A 27,912-nucleotide genomic window follows, 5' to 3' on the forward strand; every position below is an offset into this window, starting at 1 on the left:
ATGGATACAACCAGGAGACAATCAGGCATGATCAACAACGTAAATAAGACCGTTATTGGATGAGGGAGCCCGAAATACGTTGGCTGAAATAAGAATTATATAATATTGCAGATTAGAATGCTCCACTTGGGTGAGCATTATTAGTATACCAACAGAGAAGATCGCACAATATTTTGTAGTATTTCCAGCTGCTGTATACCTACCTGACGGCCTCGGTCAGGGTGGCAGGCGCTACCTCCTCTAGCTTTAGCATTCGAAGGGGCACCCGAAAGGGTTGCCCCCTCTCACCCTATTTATTTGCTCTGGCCATGGAGCCGCTGGCCATGTGGGTGGGCATGGACGCGCAACTACACGGCTTCGAGTGGGAGCAAGCCCTGTCCGATAGAATCTCGCTATATGCGGACGATGTCTTATTTTTTCTTACGGACATTGACAGGTCAGGGCCACGCATCATGGAAATCATGCAGCTTTTTGGCGAGACATCGGGACCTTACATGAACCACCGCAACCATCGTAAATCCACATTATGGGTGCTGGGGGGGGGCATACCCGGGCAGGAGCGTGGGCATCGGCACTACAAGTGGCAACGGGAGGCATAAAATACCATGGGCGTCTTCATATCCGAGGTCCCAGCGATATCCTGGGAGCGGAATGTAGTGCCGGTGTGGGAGTGGGTCAAAGCAGACATCAAAATCTGGTCACGCATGCCGTTGACCATTTACGGCAGGTCAGCGATCTTCAAAATGGTGGCCCTACCCAGGTTGTTGTACCAACTGCAAAACCATCCCTACCCGATTCCCTCCCCATGGTTCCGGCAGGTCAATGCGGTGCTGGGACAGTTCCTCTGGACCGGGGGTGCAGTACGGGTCGCAGTGCGCACGTGCTTCCTCTCCTCCTACTGCGGCGGACTGGCGACGTCCGATATCCTATCCTATTATCAAGCTTCCCACTACTCGTTCTAAATGATTGGTGGTATGGAGATAGGAGAGACCCAGCATACGCTTTGGAGCGCCATCTAATGGGGACCCACGCGCTTCACACCATACTCTATGCGGTGCAGCTACGGAAGACGCTGCTACCCGGGACACAGTTAATTTTTCAGATTTGGAGGCAAGCCCTGCGGCGTATGGGTTGGTGGAACACATTGACAGGCGAAATCCCCTCTGGCGCAATGGTAGATTCCCTGGTCTGGCCGCGTTACAAGGTTTTGGGGGGTGGGACAACATTGCAATCTCCACATTGGGAGATGTCTTGTCAGGGGTGACCCTTAAGTCCTTTCAAGAGCTAAGCCAGGAGTTTGGTATGCCCCGCACGCAGTTCTTTCAATACCTTCAATTTTACCACGCCCTCTCCCCGTGCTTGGAGGGATTAGAATCCCTCCCTGAGTTTAGCCCCCTAGAGGCCAAGGTGTTTATGGGAGACCTGGGTCCCAAAAAGATATCCCGTATATATCAAACCTTAGTCACGCATTGTTCCACATCAATACAGAAACTGCGGGAGTCCTGGGAGTCGGATGTGGGGGCCCTGGATGAGGAGGATTGGAGGGAGGCACTAGCCGGGCCTCAGGGTGCCGCCATCTCGATACGCCTTCAGCTTATACAATTCAAGTACCTCCATAGGGTGAAGTTCACCAGGCATCGTTTATGGAGGGCGGGCCTAATGGCGTCCCGGACTGTTTACGATGTGGGCAGGAGGTGGGGCCATTTGGCTTGAGCCTCCGGTAGACCAAGACCCTCTGGTAGATGTGGGATGAGATGTTAAAGAGGGGTGCATACATTGGATTCAGAGATTATGTACAGAACCGGAGACTAGAATGATGACCGTGCGATTGGGGGGGGGGGGGGGCTGGGGGAGGGGGGAGTTTGGGTAGTGGGAGGGTTGGGGGAGGCAATGTTTATCCTTGTATTTTGTAATTGTAATTCTCTCAGCAGAAAATTGGATTGTGCTCTATTTTATGCAGCTCTAATGTCCTGCAGCTACCTCTGGGGTACAGAGGCCTGCATATTGTGTACAATCTTCAATAAAAAATGTTTGAAAAGGACATGTCTCTCGATTTGTGTCATTTGTTTTGATATAGGTGCCATAGTTGGTACCCGCTAGATCGGAGATCGGAATAGCTAGATCAAGTGAAGGTAAGCGACAGCGATGAAAAAGCCACAGAGTGCAATTAGAGGTGGAATTTGGGCATCTATAGTGATTGTAAGAACGTTGTGTTTGTTTTTCAGCTTTATGGCCCTGACAAGAACTCCACAATGGAAGGAGTTTGAAACGCATAGACCAGTTTATTTTCTGCCATAAGAGTATCATACGAAGTTTAAGTTGTGAGACTTAGAACATTTGTGTTAAAAAATCGTATTCTATGGCTTGTATTTGAATGGTTTCAAAAAGTTTCAAAAATAAATTTAGGGATATAGGGTGAATGTGGGTTATGTGGTGAGCGAGTGTGAATATAGTATGAACAGAATGTGAGTGTGTAAGGAAAGGAAGAATGTTGAATGTATGAGGAATATTTCATTAATTAAGTATTTTTTGTGGTGATTTTTCTGTATAACTGCATTTACTACACAGAAACGTTTGTTTGCCTTAAAAGCCTTTCCCTTTTTGTAAACCTACCTTCTGCATTAAGACCTGTAAGTGTTGGGCACAGGCTTGTGTACCACACAGGTGATCAGTAGAAGGTATCTTGTTGGATTTGAATTGTGTATTCAGTAAAATTATAGACCTCTGTCCGGCTGGACATGTCACTCAGAATATAGAATGGATTCTCTCTATATTTATTACTTTTTCTTTTATCTTTGAATGCATGGGACCGCTGTTGTTTGAAAGATAATATTTGAGTGAGGCTTCCACCCCTCTCAACTAATAATAAAATTTCTTATACTGTGTTTTAGAAGAACCATCTAACATTAAATAAGTAAACATATATAACACTCTAAATATTGCAGAATGGGAAAGTATGGGGAATGAATGAGGAGTAAGGGAGAACTGTGTGCCTTCATTATTCTGCACACGGAAAGTGAAGTAAAGAGTGGACAAGGGGACAGCACATTTAATATCAGTGCAATATTTCTGAAATCTTTGGGGATATATTTAGAAATCTGAGAATCCAGGCACTGTTTGCAGTGTCCCCTCTTCATTTACCCCCATTATGACTACTAGATGCTGCTTTTCTGACTCTGACTATGCACTGGGCTCTGCAAACCAGACCCAGGGCCTGAGCTCTGATAAAAAGTACATGGTAGGTAGTTATAATTACAGTGGTACTGACAACCTACCTGTAAGTCCCTAGTATATGGTAGGGCATGTGGGTTTAGAGGGCCAGTAGATTTAATTCACTTAATTGTGCACTACTGCAGTGCCTTCTCTAATTTTAAAAGCCAGCCTTGCCTTGCAGACTGCTTTCAAAGTGAACTAATATTCAAATTCGGCTTTGGAATTAAAGGGACTCCCAAACTTATTTTTACATATGTCACCTAAGGTCTCCCCTAGGTGCCCCAGGGGTATGGTGCATTTTAACTATAAGCAGGGACAATATAAAAGATGCTTTATATGCCCTGGTGAAGAAAACTGCCAATTTAATTTTTCCCCATTGTAGCACAATGGCTCCATAGGCTAATGGGAATAATTTATTAAAGTATAATTATTGAAAGGAGCTAAAATGTACTTCAAAGTATTAAAATGATAGATTAAATCCAACTTGCTACTGTTAGATTTATTATAACTATCACAGAAAATAAGTTATAGAACCTTCTTTTCTGTAAGCCAAAATCCAACCTTCCAGCAGGCCCTGCTCTGATTGGCCTGCCTCTGCCAGGCTGAGCCAAGCTGTCTTTAATGAGGTGTAAGTGGCTTTACTAGAGACAAAGCATTTCCTCTGGGAGGAGAACTACAAGCTGCAGAGCACAAGGCAGGATAGGGGTGGAGTAGGCAAACTGGTCTTCAACAGGAGAATGACAGTTTGGGCCAGCACAAGCTCACCCCCACATCCTGCATCCCCAACCAGACAGGAGCCCCGGTAATTAGATTAGTGAAGGGGCTGAAAGTATTTGAGGATCTTAGCCACACCAGTGGGTTGGTTTAGCCAGATATAACCCTTAATTTTGGATGTTGGAAGAATAGTGCTTTTTGGGACAAGAATATGCCACACTTTGGAGGACATGTTCATACCAGAGGGTGGCGCCCTGCATCCCATTGGCCAGGGGTGTTACCCTGCTTGAGGCCCAGGAACACTGAATAAAATGGGAGAGCTGCATAGCAACTCAGTTCTGCTGCCTAAAACAACAAGGAGAAGGACTGCCCTGCTGGATCCCTAATCTGCCCCCAAAGGATTGCAATCTGAGGGACTGTGCCTGCTGCACAACCTGGGACTATAGCCGCACTAACAGCAACACACTAACAGAGCACATCTCCACCAAGAAGCCACTAGCCTTTAAAGATTTGGCCAGGTGTACTGTGGGAAGTGTAGTCCCAACATCCCACAAACCATCTTAGAGCTCCTAGGCCCTTGGATTGGTGATTGAACCCGCAAGAGGAACTTCAGGAAGGAGCTCCAGACGTTTGGAGCAACTTTTGTACAAAGCTTCATAAGCTGACTAGGTGTATTGTGGTGTTATAGTCCCGGACCCCAAGCGGCAAACCAGAGAATCTAAACGCTTGGCTGACGCCGTAGACCACTTTCCTGCATAAAGAAACACTTCTGGAAGTAAGTGTAAAGAACTTTTGACTTTGTCCCAGTCTGGCATGACCTTTCTTAACCCTTTGAGAGCTATTTGCTTCTAAGCAGTAGTTTTACTTTTAATCTTTAAAAATTCACATCTCTGGTGCTCTGCATTGCATATTTGTCATTTTGGTGTCTATGTGTTCATAAAAATGTAACCTAGTGCTATAAGTTTTTATTGTGTATTGTGTCTAACTTATTTAATGTATTGGTGTTTTTAAATGTTTTACACACCTGGCTCCTAACTAAAGCTTGCCTGATCGTTGCCAGCTACCAAGGGTTGGGCAAGGTTATATTTTATTGAGACTTTGACTGAACCTTCTATTGTGTTTGTGGCCTTATTACTAGTGGTAGGTATCTACCTACACCTACTAATAAACCACTTTCCAACAGAGGACAAACAAAACATTTTGAAACTCAGATGATTACGACTGATAAAATAAAACACTATAATTGAGTAAATCAGAGAAGAGATGAGGAGGCACACTACCCTAAATAGACCGAGAAAATTAAATTAAGAGATATATTGAGACGTTCTGTCTCTTCCCACAGTGATATCACTATGACCTCTTGTGCCGGCAAACCAATTTTCATTTCAATGTCATTTTCATGGTCCATTCCCACCCATTACCTGGTGGACTCAGATAAAAGTCAAAGGAAAGCCTTTAAAATCCTTAGCAACCCAAGGATGGTTTGCAAATGGGGGAGGGTGTAAAAACAGGTTGAAGTAATGCATGAGGAATTTGCAGCATTTGGATGTGGCCTATTTACAAGCCCCTTGTGCTACTGGGGGATCACATTTTATGCAATAAAAAGTGATCCACCTACAGTGCAAGAGGCTTCTAAATGAGCCCATAGAGCATAATTTCAAGGCTTGTATTTACACTCACAGCAGAAAAAGTGGTGTTTATATGTAAATGTTTTCTAGTTTCGTAGAAGAGCCATCAATGTCCAAACGGTTGTTTTTCCAGAGGTGTGTGCAGCGCAGTCCATTCATTATGGGCAGAGGGGCCTGCCCTGCTGCCTTTTGCAAAGCATGATGAGTGTCTTTTCAGGCTGAGCAAAGGTCTACCTGACAGACACTCACCATGTCAGGGTCAGGCAGCCAGGTGCTTTACATACACAAAATTCACAGGCACCTGACAGCCTGAGCCAAGCTTGCTGGGCTGAAGATTTCACAGCCCTAAGGGGTGGCTACATCAGCCCAGCAAATTGGATGGGTGTGAGTGAGCATGCATTAGACAGTAGCCTTAAAGTAACACAAAGTTACACTTTGCGCTACTTTGCGCTCAAGGGGCTTTTCTTAAGTGGTACATATGTGTTCATTTACAACCACTTATACATTTTGAAGCAAAATGCTACTTCCTAAAAAAAGGTAAACAGGACTTTGCACCAAAAATGAATGCCTCCTCAAGGGAGGAGGAAAGTTTGAGGAAAGTTTTCTTTTCTCAAAACCTTTCCAACTTTGCATTTGTGCTACAATGTACAGCAGACATTTAAAAGGAGAAAAGTGTTAAACTATGTCTAAGCATATTATTTTGTACTGTAAAGGTATCCTACCAGTGGACGATATATGCTTGACAAAGTTATGCTGCAAGGGTGTAGGGACTGGCGCATGGCAGCCTATTGTGCACCAGCGCAGGGAGAGGGGAAAACAGTGCTGTATCTTAGTAGACATGCAGCACATCAGCTTTGGTAACTGTGTTGTGTTGCATGAAAAGTTTGTAAATCTGCCTCTTTGTGTCCATGGTACTCTTTCTAGCAAAACATTGAGTAGTTATGAAGTGGCTGAACGCAATCTCCCTACATCCCAACACAAATATGGGATTCAGGACTTGATGTGATGCAATGAAATGAAGGGCGATGTGTCGGTTTCGGCCAGCGCCGTAGTGACGATGCAACGGTTTTGTAGCAAAAGAGCTGCAGAACCCGTTTCTGAGACCCAGGATTGGAGGGGGCAATTCAGGCAAGGGGAGCTCTAATAGATGGCAGAGTCCAGCAGCAACAGCAGAATTGAAGGAATTCTTTTGTGTCCCTGAGACTTCAGAAAACGCCCTTTGAGTCACTCTGGGTTCAAGTGAGAGGGATCCAGTCCTTGTCCTCAGTAGGACAGAGACCAGCAGGCAGCAGGGCAGCTCAGCAAAGCAGAGATGCAGTTCCTCAGAACAATCAGTCACAGCAAAGTGGAAATTCTTTCAGCACATGTCTTTAATCCAGCAGAGTTCTTCACAGGTCCAGCGCTAGTGTACTGATTCGGTAGGATCAGAACCCTGATACTTATACCCAAAAGTATCTTTGATGTAGAAGGGGACTTCAAAAGAGCCCTCTAAAGTGCACATGGATCCCTTTCAACCCAGTCCTACCTGTCAGGCTGTCTGTGGCAGGGGGTGTGGGGTGTAATCAGCCCTTTGTATGAGGATAGGACACAGCCTTTTCAAATGAAAGTGTGTGCTACCTCTCCTCCTTCTTGCCCAAGAGTGCAAATGAGTCCTACGTCACACCCAGTCCTTCTTGTGTTAGTGGCTGTCTAGAGGGAATGCCAAAGTAAAGCTGTCACTGAGCCCACACGTGTATTGGAGAGCAAAGTTTAGGCAGAGAAATGCCCACTTTCTACATTTTGTTAAAGTGAAGGAGTTAGGTCCTTATAAAGTGGAGAGGCTGGACCTTAATTACAGTATTTATGAAGAAAAAGTGCCCCCCACTTGTTTTTCAGACCTGCTCTTAATTATGAGCAACACATCCACTCGGATTAGATATGTTCGGTATGTTTATTTATACCTTGAATTGACATAAATTTTAAACATACAAAAAGGAAAAAATCACAAATATAACAAATAACTAACACGACCCAAAAAAACGAGTGTTGTGCAACAATTGATGTGTCGTGATATCTCCTTTCATTTGTGACTTTGTTTATTACTGTGAAAAGAAGTTTTCATTCTTGATTTTTGTGACTTTTTCTAAAACTGATGTCATGCTTTGTTGTGTACAGTAGATATATTTGTGATTTTTTTCCTTTTTGTATGTTTAAAATTTATGTCAATTCTTTGGTGTTTCTTTGTCTGACATGAAATGTACAGAATTTTCTAATTAACTGTTGGATTCAAGGTATAAATAAACATACCGAACATATCTAATCCGAGTGGATGTGTTGCTCATAATTAAGAGCAGTTCTGAAAAACAAGTGGGGGGCACTTTTTCTTCATAAACACTTTCTACATTTGGCATTTCTAATTTGGTAATATCAATTCCAACTTTACCATTAAAGAGGATTTATCATCATCTTTCCAAAGATATGAATCATGATGAAGCTACTCCTTTCTGGTCAGGAATTACAGTTTTTAAAGTGTTAACGAAATCCCCAATGCTCGCCAATGAGATGAATAGGCCCCACAGTAGTGACTGTTTGTTACAACCAAGACATGTAAAACCTAAAAGTACATGGCCTGTCTTTTAGTTACACAGCACCCTGCCCATAGAGTTACCTAGGACCCATCTTCCCAAGTGGTTTTGAATGGCAAGTCAAAGTGGCAGTAAAGTGCACGTAAAAGGCCCTGCAATGCCAGGTTTGAAAGACTGCTCATGTGGGTAGCACAACCAGTGCTGCAGGCCCACTAGTAGCATATGGATTACAGGCTCTGAGTATATGGTATACAACTTTACAAGGGACTTACAAGTAAACTAAATATGCCAATCAAGTATACACCAATGTCAACATGTTTAGGGGAGAAGCACATGAATTTTAGCACTGCGCAACAGTGCTAAAGTGCTCACAGTCCTAAGGCCAACAAAAAGATACAGCAAAAAGTAGAGGTAAGCTGGTACAAAGTTGGGGGAAGACCACTCCAAAGATGACAGGTCTAACACTCCCTTATAAGGAATATATGACATTACAACGCAAACAATTATAATGCATGCTTTTACAACGCAGTTTTTACATCGCAACTACCATTACATTACATGATTTTACAACACATGCCATTACAATGCATTTTTTTAACTACCATTACAACGCTTTCCGCTACAACGCATCCCATTACAAAGCATACCACTACAATACATAATCAATTTAGGGCAACAGTAGGGTAAGTGTTGGTTACTGTAGGGGTAAAAATAACTATTCCCACTCCAGTGAGTGCAACAGTAGGGTAAATGTTGGATAGTGTAGGGGTAAAATTTACTATTCCCACTTCAGTGAGTTCAGCAGTAGGGAAAGAGTTGGATTGTGTAGGGGTAACAATTACTATTCCCATGTACCCCCAAACCCATACCCACCCTAAAACTAAAACATCTCCATTACTTACCTTATATTGCGCTGTAATGGCATGCGTTGTAATGGTATGTGTTGTAATGGTATGTGTTGTAATGGCATGCGTTGTAGTGACATGCATTTTAATGGAACGCGTTGTAATGGCACGTAATGTAAAGGCAGTTGCTTTTGTAACAGTTGCATTGTAAAGGTAGTGCGATGTAATGACTGCGTTGTAATGGATGTTTCCCCTCATAAGGATTTTGCTTGAGCTTTACCTCCTGTGCAGCTGCCCTAGAATCCCCCAGGTCCAGCCAAACTAAATAGAGACATACATTTAGAAATGTCTGATAGACTCAGGATGTGAGTGGATAAACCCCAATCTCCTCCTTTAGACAGTTGTTCTAACTCTGTCACCCTGCCACACGCCCAACCCTCCCCAGAGAGATATGGGCACAGTGGTGTGGATCTAGAAACTAGAGCCTCCAAGCCTAGATGGGTGGTGTTCTGCAGTTCTGGGTGCAGTCCGGCCTACCGCTGCTAGAGCACTTGAGGAACAGGATCCGTTTTCAGCAGTTTGCAGGGACTAAATTCACAACCACCACTTTTTTCATTTCTGATAGTGGATCACCAGGCCCTCTGGTCAAGCCTTTATGGCTTGGAGTCCAGCCTACCACCTGCTCGGCAGACTGGTGGTGAGTCTATTGTGCAGCATCCTACAGTATCCTGGCATGTCCTGGCGGAGGGAGGCTCTAGATTTCTGTGAACTGCTGTCTACTGTGAAAAACTAACAAGCGAGGCAATATGATGTGAGGGGAGGAAGGAGCGGAACACAACACAAATGTTATTACACAGTATTCAAATTCCCAAATGGAATGCAGAAAGCTGTTCTGTAGTTACCACCTTCTTTTATGTACAGTAAATGATAAGAGGGTTGTAAGTCAAGCTTTATAAAGACTTGTGGTTCTTGACCTGACTCCATATATTCTCTATAAGAGGCAAAGGATATCTATCCTTAACTTCAATCTGAGCATTTATAATTTATATAAAGTCAAAGATCTTGTGTGCCCAAGCAGTTGAGAAAGATAGAACTATCAGCCCATTCTGTAAATGTTGTTGTAATTAGGCCTTCGGGTTTCCTTCCCTTTCTGGGTCAAGGAATACATTTGTCCAAAAGGAACAACAGCTCCAGGTTCAACTTGTAAAGCATAGTCAAACTCCCTATCCAGGGGTACGGGATGAGATGGGGAAGAGAGCAAACCTTAGGTTGGTGAAAAAGTGATGATGAGACATGATACTACAATGGCAGTGAAAGTAGATTAACCACTATCAAATAAGTTTTAAGAGTCCTTTAGATCATCGCTCGAAGAAAGTTAACGCCCAGAAGTATAACAATGATCTTGACACAACTATGGCAATAAAGAAATGGTTTGATTGACCAATTCACATATACATTGGGTTTCTTCTGCCAAAGAATTCCAAAAAAGTATGGCATAATTAGGAGAGGCAATAATGTCAAAAGATAATACTTCTGTATGATCTGTAAAGAAGATTTGCAGTGGAAAAGAGGCAATAAGAGTTCACATTGCTTCAGAAGTCTTCTTGGTTCTCTTAACAACATTATTAGTCAATACACAATTCTGATCACTACACATACCACAGACACCATTGTCCAACAACGCAGAAGTATTGACAGTCTTTTAATCTACTGAAATCATAGAAATAGAAACAAATGAGTATTGGTTATTCATGGATGATCCAACATAAGGGAGCTAGCGTGCTCCTATCTTTTTCTCTGGAGAGGCTTAAATTGTGTCAGTTTTCATAAAGCTTACTGGAAGAGGTTTGATTCATGTGTCTAGTCAAACTACAAAATAGATAAAACTATAGATATCTCAAAGGGCACCTCACAGCTCCTACTTGCATAGGCCCTTCTTGGAACACTATGACATCTGATCAACTGAACAACCCGATACAAAAAAGCTCTAGCTACATTATAATGACTTCCTCAAAGCCTAAATCATTTCCTTCCATGTATCTGATAATCTATGTTAATTAACCACACCAAATCAATATGTTCAGAAACTGAGGAGGGACAGTGTGAGTGCCCCAACTGATCCTCAATGTCCTCTTTTATTCAACTCTGAAATAAAGTCATGTATGTTCATTCTGCCCTCGTAGTTTCAGCTAACAACTGACAAAAACGAGTCACATACATTAAAACATCAATTTAGACTTGATGAATAGCATACAATACTTCCTCTGCAGATTATTTGAAATCAGGATGCCCAAACCTCTTCACAAAAGCCGAATAGGACTTCAAGCAAGCATCAGAATTATTTATTAAAGTAGTTGCCCAGGACAAAACAGATTCTGTATGAAATTCAATCAGGTAACCCACTTTGACTTGATCTGTGCAATCAGAAAAGCACAGAGCACCAGAAATTCCTTTAACTTCTTAGGATTTCCAGAAAAAAAAACATGTGGCACTGTAAGAGACTATTGAGATATCTGAATACAGTACCATCAAAATCTGCTACAGCCCAGAATCATCCAGGTGCAATTGTTGGAACGTTTATGCTAGGTCTTGAGCAGGATCCATAGCATTTCAAAACTGCAAAGCCTATTGGCATCGCAATCTGTCAAAGACGGGACAACAGAATGATCTGTCGGACCCATTTTAAATTGTCTTATGAAGGATGACTTCTCTCAGTACCCACAGTGCCACCCATCACAAAATAGTAAACATGAAAGATGTCAGGTGTTTTCATAAGAGCCTCCCCCATAGGAGAAAAACACAGAAAGGGAAAAAACACCTTGGTAGGCTTATGCATTTTGATTGAAAAGGGGATTAGAACTTACAACAATGTAAAACACCAACTCCTCCTGAATTCACAGAAAGGAGAAAAGAGCCAGATCAAATTCCTGGAGATGCATCCAATAAAAATTCTAGCAGGAAGGTGCAAAAATCAGGAACACAAATGGAAGCAAGGGGCTGAAGAATACAATGAAAAATAAAGAAATTGAACAAAAATGATGTGGTGTATCCTTCACTTAGTATGACCTCATTATATTCCAACCAGTCGATCAACAGCCACCGGTAGCTTGCAGAAACATTCAGAGTAGTCCCCAGCCTTGAGTTAATAATTAGCTAAGAACTGCAATAAGTAAGTGTTGCATTTTCCTTTTAAAGTTAAGGAAAGGCTATTTTACATGATTATCAGGCTGCAGATACCAGAGCCTGTTAATGAGCAGGGCTCCACTCAGATTTATGACCCATGTGGGACACAGAGGTTCAGAACTGAAGCACTAAGGTACAATGCAACATTGGTTCATGAGAACAAAGTAATATTCCTGAATGCTTTTAAATGAAATAAACTGAAAAAGAAGAGTTAACTTAATAAATAAGTTAACTCTTCATTTTAATTGTCTCCCTTTTCATAGTGCTACATTTACAAACAGCAAGCATCTTGCTGAAAGATACTGTCATTTTCTTTCAAATGGGAGAAATTTAAAGTGAAGAAAATTTTTAAATTAAGTCCTAATGTTTTATGAAGAATGTTTCTTCACTTTAAATTCCTCACATTTAAACAAATGGCTCTATTTTCCTGTTATAAATACAGCACCTTGTGTACAGGCCACTGGGAGTAATGACCTTGCAGTTTGTAAAGACACTTTGACAAGGGAGAAAATTAAAATGAGGAGTTTTAAGTATTGCATATGAACATAAAGTTAACTCTTCAGTTGAATTTTCTCCCATTTTAAAGTGATGTATTCACACACAGCAAGCATGTTGCCATATTTATAACTGAAAAATACACCCCTTTTTCTTTTAATTGGAGGAATTTAAAGTGCAGAAAAATGCTCCCGCAAGTGAAGAAAAATGTTCCTTATTGTGAACATTTCTTCAGAAAATTTTTGTTGTATGTTTCTGTTGAACATGTAACAGTGCCACATATGGTGAAACATATGTATGTCTTGTGCCACAAGTACATACGAGAAAGCAAAAGACACACAATAGATGGACGGAATGCAGCACCAATCAAAACATTCACCCCCAGTCAAGAGATCTGGGTTAAATCCATCATTCTTTGCTCACCATGTCACCCCAGTTTAGACCTGGCCATATGCAAATCAATCTTGGCCCTGTGCCTTATGGGAACAGTCCTGCCCGAACTGCCAAGCCAGGTCGTCCCTGGACTGGAAACAAGCATCCTTGGACCGTTCAGCCAGGATAGCTTGAATTCAGTGGCACAGTAAGCCCGGGACCCACGTCTGGACATACCCGGCGCACTTAGGGCAAGAAAGCAAAAGACACACAATAGATGGACGGAATGCAGAACCAATCAAAACATCCACCCCCAGTCAATAGATCTTGGTTAAATCAATCATTCTTTTGCTCACCATGCCACCCCAGTTTAGACCTGGCCATGTGCAAATCAGTCTTAGCCCGGTGCCTCATGGGAACAATCCAGCCCGAACTGCCAAGCCAACTCCTCCCTGGACCGGAAACAAGCATCCTAGGACCAGTTTCGGGGTTTCACCCCTCTTCAGCCAGGATAGCTTGAATCCTGTGGGACAGTGAGCCTGGGACCCACGTCTTAGCATACACGGCACACTTAGGGTGAGAACACAAAAGACACACAATAGATGGACGGAATGCAGAACCAATCAAAACATTCACCCCCCAGTCAAAAGGACCTGGCCTGGCAGTTCGGGCTGGACTGCTCCCATTGGACCCAGGGTCAAGACTGATTTGCATATGGCTGGGTCCAAACTGGATTGCATGGTGAGCAAAAAAACAATGGATTTAGGCCCAGATCTCTGTACTGGGGTGAATGTATGACATTGTTCTACATTCTGTCCATCAATTGCTGTTTTTGAATTTGTCACCCCGAGCGGGACGAGTATGCCCAGACATCGGTCCTGTGCTCTCCATGCCAATGGAGTCAAGCTGTCCTGGCTGATGAGGGCTGAAAACCCAAAACCGGTCCTAGTATGCTTGCTTTCAGTCCAGGGAGGACCTAGCCTGGCAGTTCGGGCTGGGCTGTTCCTATTGGGCGCAGGGTCAATACTAATTTAAAAATAGCTGGGTCCAAACTGGAATGGCATGGTGAGCAAAAAAACAATGGATTTAGGCCCAGATCTCTGTACTGGGGTGACTGTATGACATTGTTCTGCAGTCTGTCCATCAATTGCTGTTTTTGAATTTGTCACCCCGAGTGGGACGAGTATGCCCAGACATGGGTCCCTTGCTCCCCATGCCACTGGAGTCAAACTATCCTGGCTGATGAGGCCTGAAACCGGTCCTAGAATGCTTGTTTCCAGTCCAGGGAGGACCTGGCCTGGCAGTTGGGACTGGACTGTTCCCATTGGGTGCAGGGTCAAGACTGATTTGCATATGGTTGGGTTCAAACTGGAATGGCATGGTGAGCAAAAAAGCTATGGATTTAGGCCCACATTTCTGTACTGTGGTGAATGTATGACATTGTTCTGCATTCTGTCTATCAATTGTTGTTTTTGCATTTGTCACCCCGAGTGGGACGGGTATGCCTAGACGTGGGTCTCGTGCTCTCCATGTCACTGGAGTCAAGCTATCCTGGCTGATGAGGGCTGAAAGCACAAAACTAGTCCTAGAATGCTTGTTTCCAGTAGGGAGGACCTGGCCTGGCAGTTCGGGCTGGACTGTTCCCATTGGGCGCAGGGTCAAGACTGATTTGCATATGATTGGGTCCAAACTAGAATGGCACTGTGAGCAAAAAAACGAAGGATTTAGGCCAGATCTCTGTACTGGGGTGAATGTATGACATTGTTTTGCATTCTGTCCATCAATTGCTGTTTTTTCATTTGTCACCCCAAGTGGGATGGGTATGCTCTGGCTTGGGTCCCGTGCTCTCCATGCAACTGGAGTCAAGCTATCCTGGCTGATGAGGGATGAAAGCCTGAAACAGGTCCTACGATGTTTGTTTCTAGTCCAGGGAGGACCTGGCCTGGCAGTTCAGGCTGGACTGTTCCCATTGGGTGCAGGGTCAAGACTGATTTGGGTAAGGCTGGGTTCAAACTGGAATGGCATGGTGAGCAAAAAACGATTGATTTAGGCCCAGATCTCTGTACTGGGGTGAATGTATAACATTGTTCTGCATTCTGTCCATCAATCATTGTTTTTGCATTTGTCACCCCCAGTGAGACCGGTATGCCCAGACGTGGGTCCCATGCTCTCCATGCCACTGGAGTCAAGCTATCCTGGCTGATGATTGCTGAAAGCACATAACCGGTCCTAGAATGCTTGTTTCCAGTCCAGGGAGGACCTGGCCTGGCAGTTCGGGCGACTGTTCCCATTGGGCGCAGGGTCAAGACTGATGTGCATAAGGCTGGGTCCAAACTGGAATGGCATTGTGAGCAAAAAACGATGGATTTAGGTCCAGATCTCTGTACTCGGGTGAATGTATGACATTGTTCTGCATTCTGTCCATCAATTGTTGTTTTTGCATTTGTCACCCCCAGTGGGACGGGTATGCCCAGCTGTGGGTCCCGTGCTCTCCTTGCCACTAGAATCAAGCTATCCTGGCTGATGAGGGATGAAAGCCCGAAACTGGTCCTAGAAAGCCTATTTTCAGTCCAGGGAGGACCTGGCTTGACAGTTCGGGCTGGAATGTTCACATCGGGTGCAGGGTCAAGACTGATTTGCATATGACTGGGTCCAAACTGGAATGGCACGGTGAGCAAAAAAAACGAAGGATTTAGGCCCAGATCTCTGTACTGGGGTGAAGGTATGACATTGTTCTGCATTCTATCCATCAATTGTTGTTTTTGCATTTGTCACCCCCAGTGGGACAGGTATGCCCAGGGCTCTCCATGCCACTGGAGTCAAGCTATCTTGGCTGATGAGGGATGAAAGCCCGAAACCGGTCCTAGGATGCTTGTTTCCAGTCCATGGAGGACCTGGCCTTACAGTTCAGAATGGACAGTTCCCATTGGGCGCAGACTCAAGACTGATTTGCATATGGCTGGGTCCAAACTGGAATGGCATGGTGAGCAAAAAAACAATGGATTTAGGCCCAGATCTCTGTACTCGGGGTGAATGTATGACATTATTCTGCATTCTGTCCACCAATTGTTTTTGCATTTGTCACCACCAGTGGGACAGGTATGCCCAGGGCTCTCCATGACACTGGAGTCAAGCTATCTTGGCTGATGAGGGATGAAAGCCTGAAACCGTTACTAGGATGCTTGTTTCCAGTCCAGGGAGGACCTGGCCTGGCAGTTTGGGCTGGACAGTTCCCATTGGGCGCAGAGTCAAGACTGATTTGCATATGGCTGGGCCCAAACTGGAATGGCATGGTGAGCAAAAAAACAATGGATTTAGGTCCAGATCTCTGTACTGGGGTGAATGTATGACCTTGTTCTGCATTCTGTCCATCAATTGTTCTTTTTACAAGTACATACGACACAGACTCTCAGTCACCCATACACATATATCCCATTCCTTCACAAACATGTTCATACATCCTCACAGACCATGCACTCACTGACGCACATGGCAGCCCTAATATAGTGCCCCTAGTCACAGTATTTTGTTCAAACCATAGTTTTGGGGTCCATGGACATTAGGTTTAAAGTCAATGAAGCTGGGTGAGGTGGTGTCTGGTCACAATGTGCGAGTTACACTGCCTTCAGTAGCTCACAACGATTTTCAGTGATCAGAAGTAGTTCTCATTACAGAAATGGTTGGAGACCCTTGACCTCGAAGATGTGTAGGCAAATTGAAAAGCCAGCTGTCTTAACCAGGAACCAAAGCACAATTTCCAAAGCATGAGAGTGGCCCTAGGCAGAGTTTGAACAAGTGCTACTGCGGGCCAAATCTCTGGATAAAGGGTCATTTGCAGACTTCTGACTGGACTGAACATCCTGCCATCATTCTTTCGGAGTCTCTACATCTGATCCCCTTCCTCTGTCTAGAAATGAAATCTAGCAAGCCTCAACACCCTATAATGATGTCAGCGACTCACCAGCTTGCGAGGCTGAGTAGAGTAACTCCAATGACCAGATTCCAGCTACAGCTATTCAAAACATTTGGGTGTAACTTAGAGTTACACCAGCAGTAAGTAAGTTTGTGTGTCCCTGATGCAAGGACTCCATTTATGTTATATAAAGCGCTCTGAAGCCCAGGGCATAGTTGTCTCCTAAAATAATATATGACTAAATTGAAACCTGTGACCTTTCCAATTTGAATGTAAAGCAAAAGGTTTAAGCCATTTTTAAATTGGTCCCAATATTCTGTACTGGAGTCAAGAAAAGATGTGATTTGATTATAAAAATAATAGGAGCAAAAGTGTTATATATATGGAGCAAATCACAGAAAAATACAGCTGTGGTAAGAACTTTTGCATAATGCCAGGAATTGTTTGCCACTGAAATTTTATGCTCCCATTAGCACAAATCGGTGACTGCAAAAATGGTATTTACATTGTATATCCAGAACAAAAATTAAATTTTGAACCAGTTGATCAGTCCAGATGTTCAAAATTGTCGACACAGTTGCAAAATTGCAAGTTTTCTATTCCTTTCAGAAACAGCTTGTTAATTAGTGTTGGCCTGCTCAACCATGGGCGACCCGTGGTCATCTGGGATTTATTGTTAGGAAGAAAAAGTTGACTCTGAGCAGTTGGTCAAAGAATCCTGAGAGATACAAACAGCTGGCACCTTTCCTAACACAGCTAGTGGAAAAGAAAGAACGAAGAGCATTATTAAATTAAAAAGAAGAGACCCATGCACATGCGTAGCACTCTCCTATATCTCAAATTAACAGATTTTCTGATAATTTCTCTCCATCTCTTTGTGGTTGCATCTCAGTTTGTCCCTTTCAATCTGTCATTTCTTGTCCCTTTGTCTAAGTTCTTTTATCCATGCTTTTTCTCGGGCTCACTCATGATTTCTTTCTTTGCGTGCTCTTTAAGTATAAGTCTGTTGGCTTTGCTATCTTTCTTTCTCCTGAATCCAAAGGACTCCTTTGCTTCCCACTCTTTTTGTATCTTGCCATTTGATCTTTGTCCCTCTCTTTGTTTTTGTATTTAAACTCAGTTTAGCTTAGTAATATAAGTGAGCGGTATGAAACTACTAGTTCAAAATACATTTAGTTTGGAACATTAATGCCATTATTTACCAAAGTTTTGTGCGGTCGCTTGTGCGATTTAAAACAATATGTGCCAGTTTACTAACTATTTACAAATTATTTCAACGGCCTGCATGTGCAGCACTAAATTGAACTGCCTCGTATCAGCAATCACCCATGTAATCTTTGGTTAATAGGTTTGCACATGGCTAGAACAAAAATGTTACCTGTATGTGTATGTTGCATTTAATTCGAAAAAAGTTCGACATGCCGTGATTTCAGCCTTGGCCGGCACTCTTTCTCGCCTATACTTCAACAGGCCAAGTGTTCTATTCTAAATACAATCTCAGCCAATCCAAGTGCTAGAGCTAAACCATGCTAAGGATGTGCTGTTAATTTGTATTTAGATAACACAAACCAGGAGAGGAGGAGCTACGCAGCAACCAAGATGGCCGCATAGGCTCCCGGCTCCGCCGACCTCCGTCTGCTGCTTGATGATCCGGACAGATATCCTGATTTTACGCCCGACCTCCGTGTGGATGAACTGTTGCTGAATCTGACGGTGCGGTCCCGAGAATTTTATCGCCCAGATTGACGGAGTTGTGTCGTGTTTAAGATCTTGGCCTAATCCAGCTTCTGAAGCCGAGGCCTCGAGTACTTGCCCAGCTGGGTTGCATTTGATTAACATCGGCCGTGGGTCTCAGACAGGGTCCGGTCTCTTGCAGTGGAGGTTATCTTGTCCTGTTTTTGGTGGCGAGCGTCTGGTCTGTTTTATATTGAAGGAGTGGTGATAGGCTTGGTCTGTGGCTGTGGGGGGGGAGTCCCCGTCCCCGGCCACCCAGTCGCCACCACCCGGGTGTCTGGGCCGGGGCCCTCGCTCGCGGTGGCGTACTGCTGACCGATAATGCACCCTCCGTTGCCGTCCGCTCCGCTCTTGCTTATTCTCCCGGAGAGACCCGGCTCTCTGAGGAACCCGCCCATGCTCGGAAACGAGCGAGTGGAGGCGGATCAGACGAACTGTGAGCCGTCCTTGAAGACCGTAATGGCCGCCATCGGGGCACTTCAATTGCATCTGGAGACCATTGTCCATAAAATGATCGCTGGTGACATCGAAACTGGGCGACCGAGTCTGGGCTCTGTTCTATTGCATGACTTTCAACGAACTGATTCTCCCACGATGCCCGTAGTAAAGGAGGATGGAGACCCCGTGCGCGATAAAGTTTTGACGCCATTGACCTGTTTGCAGAATACTTGCGGAATTGTTTCTCTGGGGGTATCGCTGCATTCACCATCGCAGCCGATTATTGTGGAGCTACCTGGTTCTTCACTCCTTGAGACTACGACTAGCAAAAACCGAAAGTCACTACCGTCCCTTCCTGCCCTTGTGGTTCTTTTACATCTACGGAGGAAAGGATATCTGGCCTGCATGTCGGTGAGGGAGATCTTACCGGTGGCGGATGCTTGCAGAGACTCAATGTGTTCGACTGGTCAAATATTAATCTCAATTGAACTTCCTACGAACTTTGACTCTCCTGGGGCGGTGATGGTGTTACCGGACAGAGTCCGCATGAAAGATCGGAGGGGTCAAAGATAGGACTGTTGGTCTGGGTCTGATTTTGGGGCTTTAGAGGACAAGGGATTCGCTATTGTAATGCTTGCGGGAGGCTGGGCGGTGTTCAACGTCTCCCCTGTCTGGCTCTGTCTATAATATTTTTGAGAACTTTGTGGGCTTAGGACAGGGGTTGTTCGTTTCAGGCGGGGGTAAAGGTGACCGGGAGCTTGTATGACATTCTCCTCCTCCATTCTTCAACTACTTTTTGTAGTTTAGTTAGTCGGCGTGACAGGCACGCTGCTAGTTGTGGTTAGGCGAAAGCCACATGCAGGGGTGCAGGGTGGGGGGATGGGTCTATAGTTTTGTTAGTTAGTTTAGCTTTTAGGGTTTCTTTATCTCACGCTTTCCTTTCGCTCTCTTTACATAACGTTGGGGTATTATCCTGATCTCGTATGTATTCCAGTATCTGGTAACTGTACCTCTTTTTCTATCCTGGCATCAATGGGTGGGCGGGGTCTGTGTGCGGGCGACTGTGTTGGGTTATAGATTGCTTAGTCATACATCCTGTTTTGTGCTTGCTAGTGCAGGCGTCTCGGTCGTTCCCTTTAAATTGATCTGTGAATATTCTATTTTTGTACCTGCTCACTTTATCATAGTGTTTGAATGTATTGCACCAGATTTGTCTGTTTCTTTTCTTTTCTTTTTAGGTTGGGGGGGGGGGGGTTAAACATAAAATGAAACCTTTGTCTTATCCTGTAACGTGTTGTGAGTTCAATACAATGTTTATCCTGATTCGCTGCCGTAACTCAGGGTTGTCGGCGGAAGAGCTGTGTCATTTGATAATATAGTGGGTCTTATTCTTGTGTTGCGGCCGGCCCCTGCGGTTGTTGACCCGTGCTTGTAATTTTATTGAACTGTACAATAAAGGTTTTTTAAATATAAAAAATAAATAAATAAATAACACAAACCAAGCTAGAGATTAAGGGGTATATTCACAAGAACGTGTGCTAAACATCACCAAAAAATGCTAAAGCACCTTTACACATCGCAGCCGATCACAGGAAAATAACCCAGTGTTCACGTGGAATTCACAACAAGGCGGTCGCATGCGATAGTCTGGCGAAACCACAGCCAATGTCCGCAATACAACCACCTCTGCGGAGATAAAACCGCAAACCTCAACAAGAAAAAACATGCGATGGACCAAAGCACGATTAGGAAATCAACGATAAGCAGCGCCAGACCTGCAATATACACATGGCAGGCGGCAAAAATCATTATAAAAGTAGAAAAAACACACAAACTGACCAACACCCAAGCACCATGGAGGCAGCCGGAGCAGGCGCAGAGGACCAGCGCAACCCCACATGCACCCCGGAAGACCAGCCTGGGACCTCGGGCACAGGGAAGGGCAAGGACAAGAGGAAGAGGGAGACTAAGTTCAGTCCACAGGAAAACAGGATCCTAGTCACGGAGGTGATGGAACACCATCAACAACTGTTCGTCACCTCCAACGTGTCATTGGGAACCAAAAATGGGATGTGGCGGGACATCGTGGACAAGGTGAATGCCGTCGGAGAGCACAAGAGGTCAATGGACGAGGCCAAGAGGCGATGGATTGACATCAAGCGAAAGACCAAGGAGAACCTCGCAGCCAACCAGAAGGCAGCAATGCAGAAGGGAGGTGGGAGCACAGCGCCACAGCTCCTGCTGGATGACATGGAGGAGCTGGTGTCGACAGTCATCAGCGTGGAGACTGTGGCCGGAGTCGGGGGACCGGACACTGCGCGACAGGACACAATGCAACCACAACAGGATGAGTGACCACCAGGTACTGGGGGGAGGAGTGGAGATGGCACACATGCACAATCAAGCAGAGCACAGTGCACACCCACAATGACTCTGGGTCATGGCCCTGATCTACACACTGTCACAATGTACAATGCCATGCTGTCTGTATGTCAACGTGTACCATGCGGCTACATACATGTGGACACATTCTAATACACCATCTCCCCTTCAGATTGCAGCGGCACCATCAACACCTCCTACACAGCAGTTTCAGCCACTCTTCACTGATGACGAGGAGGACACTGCCAGCATCGAGACCCAAGCCCTCCAACACATCATGGACATCATCCACAACTCACCTCCAGGATCAGGGAAGCCCAGCTGCATCGAGGAGACCCCACCTACTAACCAAAGCACCCAGCAGGAGGCTCCCACAGCCCGGCAGTCTCCCAAGACCCCCAGGAACAAACCATGGCCTTCCAACGCCGTGTCTTGGAGGGACAGAGGGAGACGGCTGAGCAGGTGCGGTTGGGGTTCGGCCTCATGGCTACCAAACTGGATGCCATCTATAGGTGTCTAGGTCCCATCAGAGAAAAGCTTCAGTCCCTAACGGACACCCAGGGCCCACTCCATGGTCTCCAACGAGCCCTGACTGACATCGCTGGAGTCATGACGCAGAGAGAAGAACACCTGTCCGCTCAGACTGGCTCGATCAATTCCAGCCGTGAGCTGGCACACATGCAGAGGCTCATGGAGGACATGGTGCAGATGGAGGCGGAAAGGATGGCAGCCACCGCTGCACATTAGCGAAATGTAGCTGGGATCTACCACTCCCTGCAGATCCTCATCATGGCATTGCTGCCACAAGGTGTGGCGCTGATGAATGCTGCTGCCCGTACACCATCCACATCTCCGCCCTCTGGTGTGTCAGTGCCTCACAGTGCGCCAAGCTTAACCACTTTGGCATCTGATGAGTCACTGCCACACAGTGCAGCTGACAATCCTCCTCCGGCCCCTGATGTGTCAGTGGCACACAGTGCTGCAGCCGGTACTGGAACACCCACAGGTGGGGCAGAGCACACATACGAGGACGTGGATGGGATTGTTGTCAGAAGGACGAACTAGCATTCATTTCCGCTTCCTGGCCTGTTTCTGCTTGGTGCCGCACATGGCCTCATGACCTCCCACTGACCCCGATACACTCCGCTGCACTCACCTTGGACCGCGACATGGACTGCCATATCCTGTCTGATGACCAATGACATGGCGACCAGACTGCGGACTGTACCCTTCCTCTTCTGCAGTACTTGTCATCCCCGGATGGACTTTGGCTGGCCCTCCATGGGCCCATATTGTATAGTGTGCTTGGCATGGCCCTGTACTGCTCCAGCTTCAAAACTCCACTGGATGTGCAATAAATATCCAGTAATGCACTACTGTGTCATGTCTTTCATCATTCATGTATGAATGTGTGGATGAAAGCAGGGACAGTGATTTCCCTTACGTCAATGATGCTCCTCTAGTGGGATGCCAGTCACCGTGTGCTACATTGCCTATTGTGTTCCGGGTCCCGTGGACACTACAATAGGTTAACACGCATTAGTCACTTCCTTGTCCGGACATGAACTGAACCACACCCAGAGCCCCTGAGCCATTATTGCAAGCCCTGCGCTGGTCCGGCGTACGCCAGACTAGACCACTCGGCTTAAGCTCCGAGGGGGCCCACATAGCTACCTGTCTCAGGCATACTCGCTGGTGGTGTGCAGGTCACTGTTCTAGCATGTCATGGCCACTTCCTGAGGGCAGGTTTGCACACACACCGCACCCATCCGGCACAGCCGTCACAGGCCATGTGACCCCGCAAATATAAGGTGCCGACAACGTCACATTCCCCTCTGCCAGTGGTGGCTGGATGACGGACGCTCCACGGTGCACAATCATAAAGGGCCCATGAGTTGCTGCGCACAGGGTTGGTGGCACCCGAGGTCTTGCGGCCGTAACGGGCCTACCACCACGTGTCGCTGGCTGCATTGCACAGGGTTAGTGGCACCCACAATAACTGAGCGGGTGTGCAGCCTACGATGATGTGTGCACTGATGTGGTCCCTGCCATTGATGACTCAGGACTCAGCATCATGTGTGAGACCTGCTGGGCGGGCCCGCATGATGTGGACCATGCCATGGTGCCGTGACCGGGGCCTGGAGCTTGCACGGGCATGTGGTGTGCCTACAGATGGACACACCAGTGGCAGCAGGTGAACAGTGGGGCCTGGGTGCGCAGGCACTGCTGTGCCTCTCTCTCTCTCCCTTCCTTTCTCTCTCTCTCCCTTCCCCCACTCTCTCTCTCTTTCTCTCTCTCTCTCTCTCTCTCTCCATTCCTTTCCTTCTCTCTCTGACTCACATTCCTTCTCTGTGTCTTGCTCCTTTGATGTGCGCATGACACACGTCCTCATTTTGTGCTTTCTTTTCCAGGCTGTGATGTCGAGATTGTCCCTGACGGACCCGACAGGAGTCTTCCGCATTGGTGTTTTGTTTCAATGAAGTTTTTGGTTGTTACTTCAGTGCTGTGTGTTGGTTTCTCGTTTTTCTGGCACACGTGTGTATTTATTATGGCAATGTGCGTCACCATGCGTTTGTTGTGGCTCTTGTGTCGAGCTCAGTATGTTTATGTCCGGGGGGTCAGGGGGGCTGGGGTGGTGGCGGAGAATGTTGTGGCCCTCATGGGTATCGGAGCCGCATGCTAATTGTCTCCATGGCATCTGTGGGTCTTCAGGTGTGGCTCCAGTCTGGGCTCCCTTTCATGCTGTGGGTAGTCGTCCTGCTTAGCACCAGCAAAAGGCAGGCGTTCAATCCCTGGTGCTATCGCGGCTTATTGCATGTTTTTGTGGTGCTTCACAGATCTGGCAGTTCGTTGTGAAAGTGGTGTTGTGTTTTTTTCGTGTGTTTTGGCAGGGGAACGCCTACTCTGCATCTCATTAGGGTTAGTTGGTGGTGTTCACCATGGTGATATATTTTGTGGCACTTATCGCGGGAATAAAGGCAATGTCTGCAGTTTGCACCAGCTTGTGAATGGGGTGTTAAAACTATCTCCACTTTTGATGCGTTCAAGGTGGGGATAAATCTGAGATAAGTCCTTGTGAATATCCCCCAAAGAGACATAAGGAGCCTGAGCATGATGGCGATTTCTGTACTGTACCAGTGCAAATGAGTTTTTTGAGCTTCTATTCGGCATCTTGAATTTATACATTAGCTTTAAAAATCTCTAAGTTAATGCATGTTTTGCATACAGCAGAGCTCGGAAACACAGGGCAGTAATTGCCTCTTTGTGTTTCTGAGGTCTGCGGTTAGAAAAACATGCATTAACGCAGAGATATTCAGAGTTAATATATGCGCTCAAGTCACTAAAAAGAAGCATACTGAGACAAGCTGCACTAGCGCAGTGCCGAAAACACCATCATGCTATGGCCCCAAGGAAAGATTTACACATTTTCTATCATATTACATTTCAAGTTTACAATTGTTAATATTGGAAAATACGATGTTGATGTATGCCATGGTATATGTATGTATAACAATTAACTTGCAACACTGTTGTAGAATCCAACCGATATGACCTCCCCTGAGTCAAAAATACATGGTCAGGCAAGCACTTCGATCTAGGCCTGAAGCAATTGATTGACAGATCACAGGTGGGGTGACACATACCCCTTAGACAAACATGCAAACAGGAAAACCCAGATCGATCCCATAGATAGGCAGCGACACCACAATGGTTTGAGGAGATTAGCCCCAATAAAAAACGTTTGGCCGGAGGAGCGCGTGTTCTCAAAACACCATAAAGTCATATGCCACACTAAGTTAGGAGCATTCAGCCAATCAAAACCCAGCAGGCACACTAGATACAGTAATCGCACACTCCCCATGTCAGACATCTGGACATGTACCAACTGGCCCAACATTGTGTTCACGCAAGGAAGAGATCCACCTGCTTTTTTATCAAATGGCCAGATTTATGGCCCTTGACTAGGGTCAGATTCCAAGTTTGAAAGAATGTACAAATTGCTTCATGACACTTTGTGAAATGTATAAAATGACGGCCAAAGCCAATGTACTTTGAGATAGTCTTCAGACCCCGACTCTGTCACCTGTTCTCCTGCCACTGCGTTTAATTAAACCATCTGATCCTGTTTTGCCAAACGCCTCTTGTCTTTTATTTTTTTCAAGGTAAATTTACACTAGAGCTACACAATAATAAGCACACAGAGATTACAGAGTTTACTAAGATTTACAAGATATTTTGTGCAGAATTCAGGACTAGAAATCAAGTCCACCAGTCCCAAATTCAACAACCTGGCGGCTAGACCACATTTCCTCCCTGATCTGGTACATAAACAGAAAAAAACCTCTGGATAAGCCTATAAGTCATGCCTTTGAGAAAAGATCTTATAAAGTACAATCCAAAGCATACATACAGACATAACAAACGTTAAAATAGAATAAAATAACACAATTGTCATTCTAAAAACATAGAAACAAAAGGGTCACGAGAGAAAAGGGTGCAGCATCGTATTAAAAACAAACATAAAATCCCATATATACATAACATCCATCTAAAAAACGTTCATTTCATTTGTGATAAAAACATAAAATACACAAGTTTTATGAGCTAGATGTATAACACAGAGCACTTTGAGCGTCTAGTCCACAGGCCCATCAAAAATGTAGCTAAGCAAAATACAACAACTAGTATCTGTGCTGAGTATTCTGAGCACTTCCAAATAATGACCAGGACCAATGAGCCTACACGGGGGATGATCCATTTAAGCGTCAGATTTTCTTATTGAGGACAAAAGAATATTAGGTGGACCATTGATTTGTGATCTCCTTTAACTGCAGGACACATATTTTCAAAAGAGACAAGGCTACGCATTTTGCTTCAGAACACTTTGGTAGGAAGGGTCTTAGGCCTAAAATGGAGAAACACTTTCCGTGCCAGGGCAATCTCATCAATGGTTTCTTCAAAAAGGGATATTGTTTAAAGTCAATAACTGTTGAGTAAGTGATGCCATAGGATTGGACACATTCCCCACCATAATAAATTCCCAATAGATGTCCTTTACCCTACCTTTCATGATCATGGATGTTAACCTACTTGCCAGGCCCAAAATATCTTTTTTATTACATATAAGAAACCTTAGGGGTGAGGATGGATGAGAAGGATGCAGTTTTCTTCAAAAGCAGGACATGTACTTTCAAATTGTACATGTCCTGATAGTGAAATACTCGCTCTCCTATCGATTAACATTGGGATTGCTTTAAACACCTTTAGAGTGTAATTTCCAATTGGATGCAGATAGAAATTTGGAGATTGATGTCTCTCGTAATTTAAAATCCCAACTTATAAGGGAGGAACCACGCGCGCACCCGAGATGGCTGCATGAGAGCTCGGCTCCGTTGACCCCTTCCTCCAGTGTGACTATCCTGGCGACTATCCTGATTTCCAACCCCCCTACCTGATTTCTGATTGGAAGCGACGGTCCCTGCTGTGCTCCGGGCCCCCTGTGACATCGGGGGCTGAAGTTACGATGAACGGTGGAGGACGGCCTACTTGCTTCCTGAACTGGGAGCTTGGGTCTGCGCAGCAGCCGGAACTGAAGGCGTCAACACCGGGGCCGCTCGCCGGATGTCACCGGTCCTGCCCCAGAGGTGCTTTGCTGGTGAATGGATGCCACACGCAGTGGATCAGAAGTTCGGTGAAGGTTCATTACGCTTTTCTGCGGCCCCATGCCTCGTCCGATGCGCCCGGTCTGTTTGGACTTTGCGGGGCACTGTGGTGGGAGGCGCAGCTTCAGGCCTTGAGTGGAGCGGGCGGGCCGACTTGACGGAGTGCTAGTCTGGACACCAGCAGTGTGGAGGAGCCGGGATCAGCAGAGAAGGTAGTCTTCCTGTGAGACCCCCGGGGCACCGTGAGTTTATTGTGGTGATCCCCCGGGGTCGAAGGGCTGAATTGGACTGCCCCGCCTGCACGGGTGCCCGTTCTGTTGGAGACCCATGCCTGTGCTGTAATGAACGCAGGGAGCTCCAGGTGACCCATGATGAAACCCAACACGAGCTGACAATGGCGGCTGATTGCCTGAGTGCCGAAAGGGGACCTGCAGTGCATTTGGACGCCGGGGGTCAGGTGAGAGGCTCCTGCTGGTGGGAGATTCCTGAAGCAGTGAAGGGGTGCAGTGACGGGACCCCCCGTGAGCTCATTCATGCCTTCATGCACAGTGCTGGGAAGTTGCTCGCGTGAACTTGCATGGTGCGCCTCGGGGGCTGCGACATCTGGTGGGGGCACAGCACCTGGTGCACTTTGGAGGACCGTGGATTAGCAGTGGCGGCCCTGGTGGCCACAGAGACTAGGCTCTATTGACCTGCCCGCACGGGGCGATTTGAGGAGCAGTGGGTGAAGACTTTGGGATAGTTGAGAGCAGGTGACCCTAGGAGCGC

At 45.7% G+C, this 27,912-nt stretch overlaps 1 protein-coding gene across 1 annotated transcript in view; it reads left to right on the forward strand.

Moving 5' to 3' along the window:
* Positions 1–27,912, forward strand: part of CHD5 (chromodomain helicase DNA binding protein 5) — a 1,029,381-nt gene that overhangs the window by 987,719 nt on the left and 13,750 nt on the right. The gene's annotated exons all lie outside the window — the stretch shown is intronic.

Source organism: Lissotriton vulgaris, chromosome 5 (genome assembly GCF_964263255.1).
Source record: "Lissotriton vulgaris chromosome 5, aLisVul1.2, whole genome shotgun sequence".
NCBI classification, from domain to species: Eukaryota; Metazoa; Chordata; class Amphibia; order Caudata; family Salamandridae; genus Lissotriton; species Lissotriton vulgaris.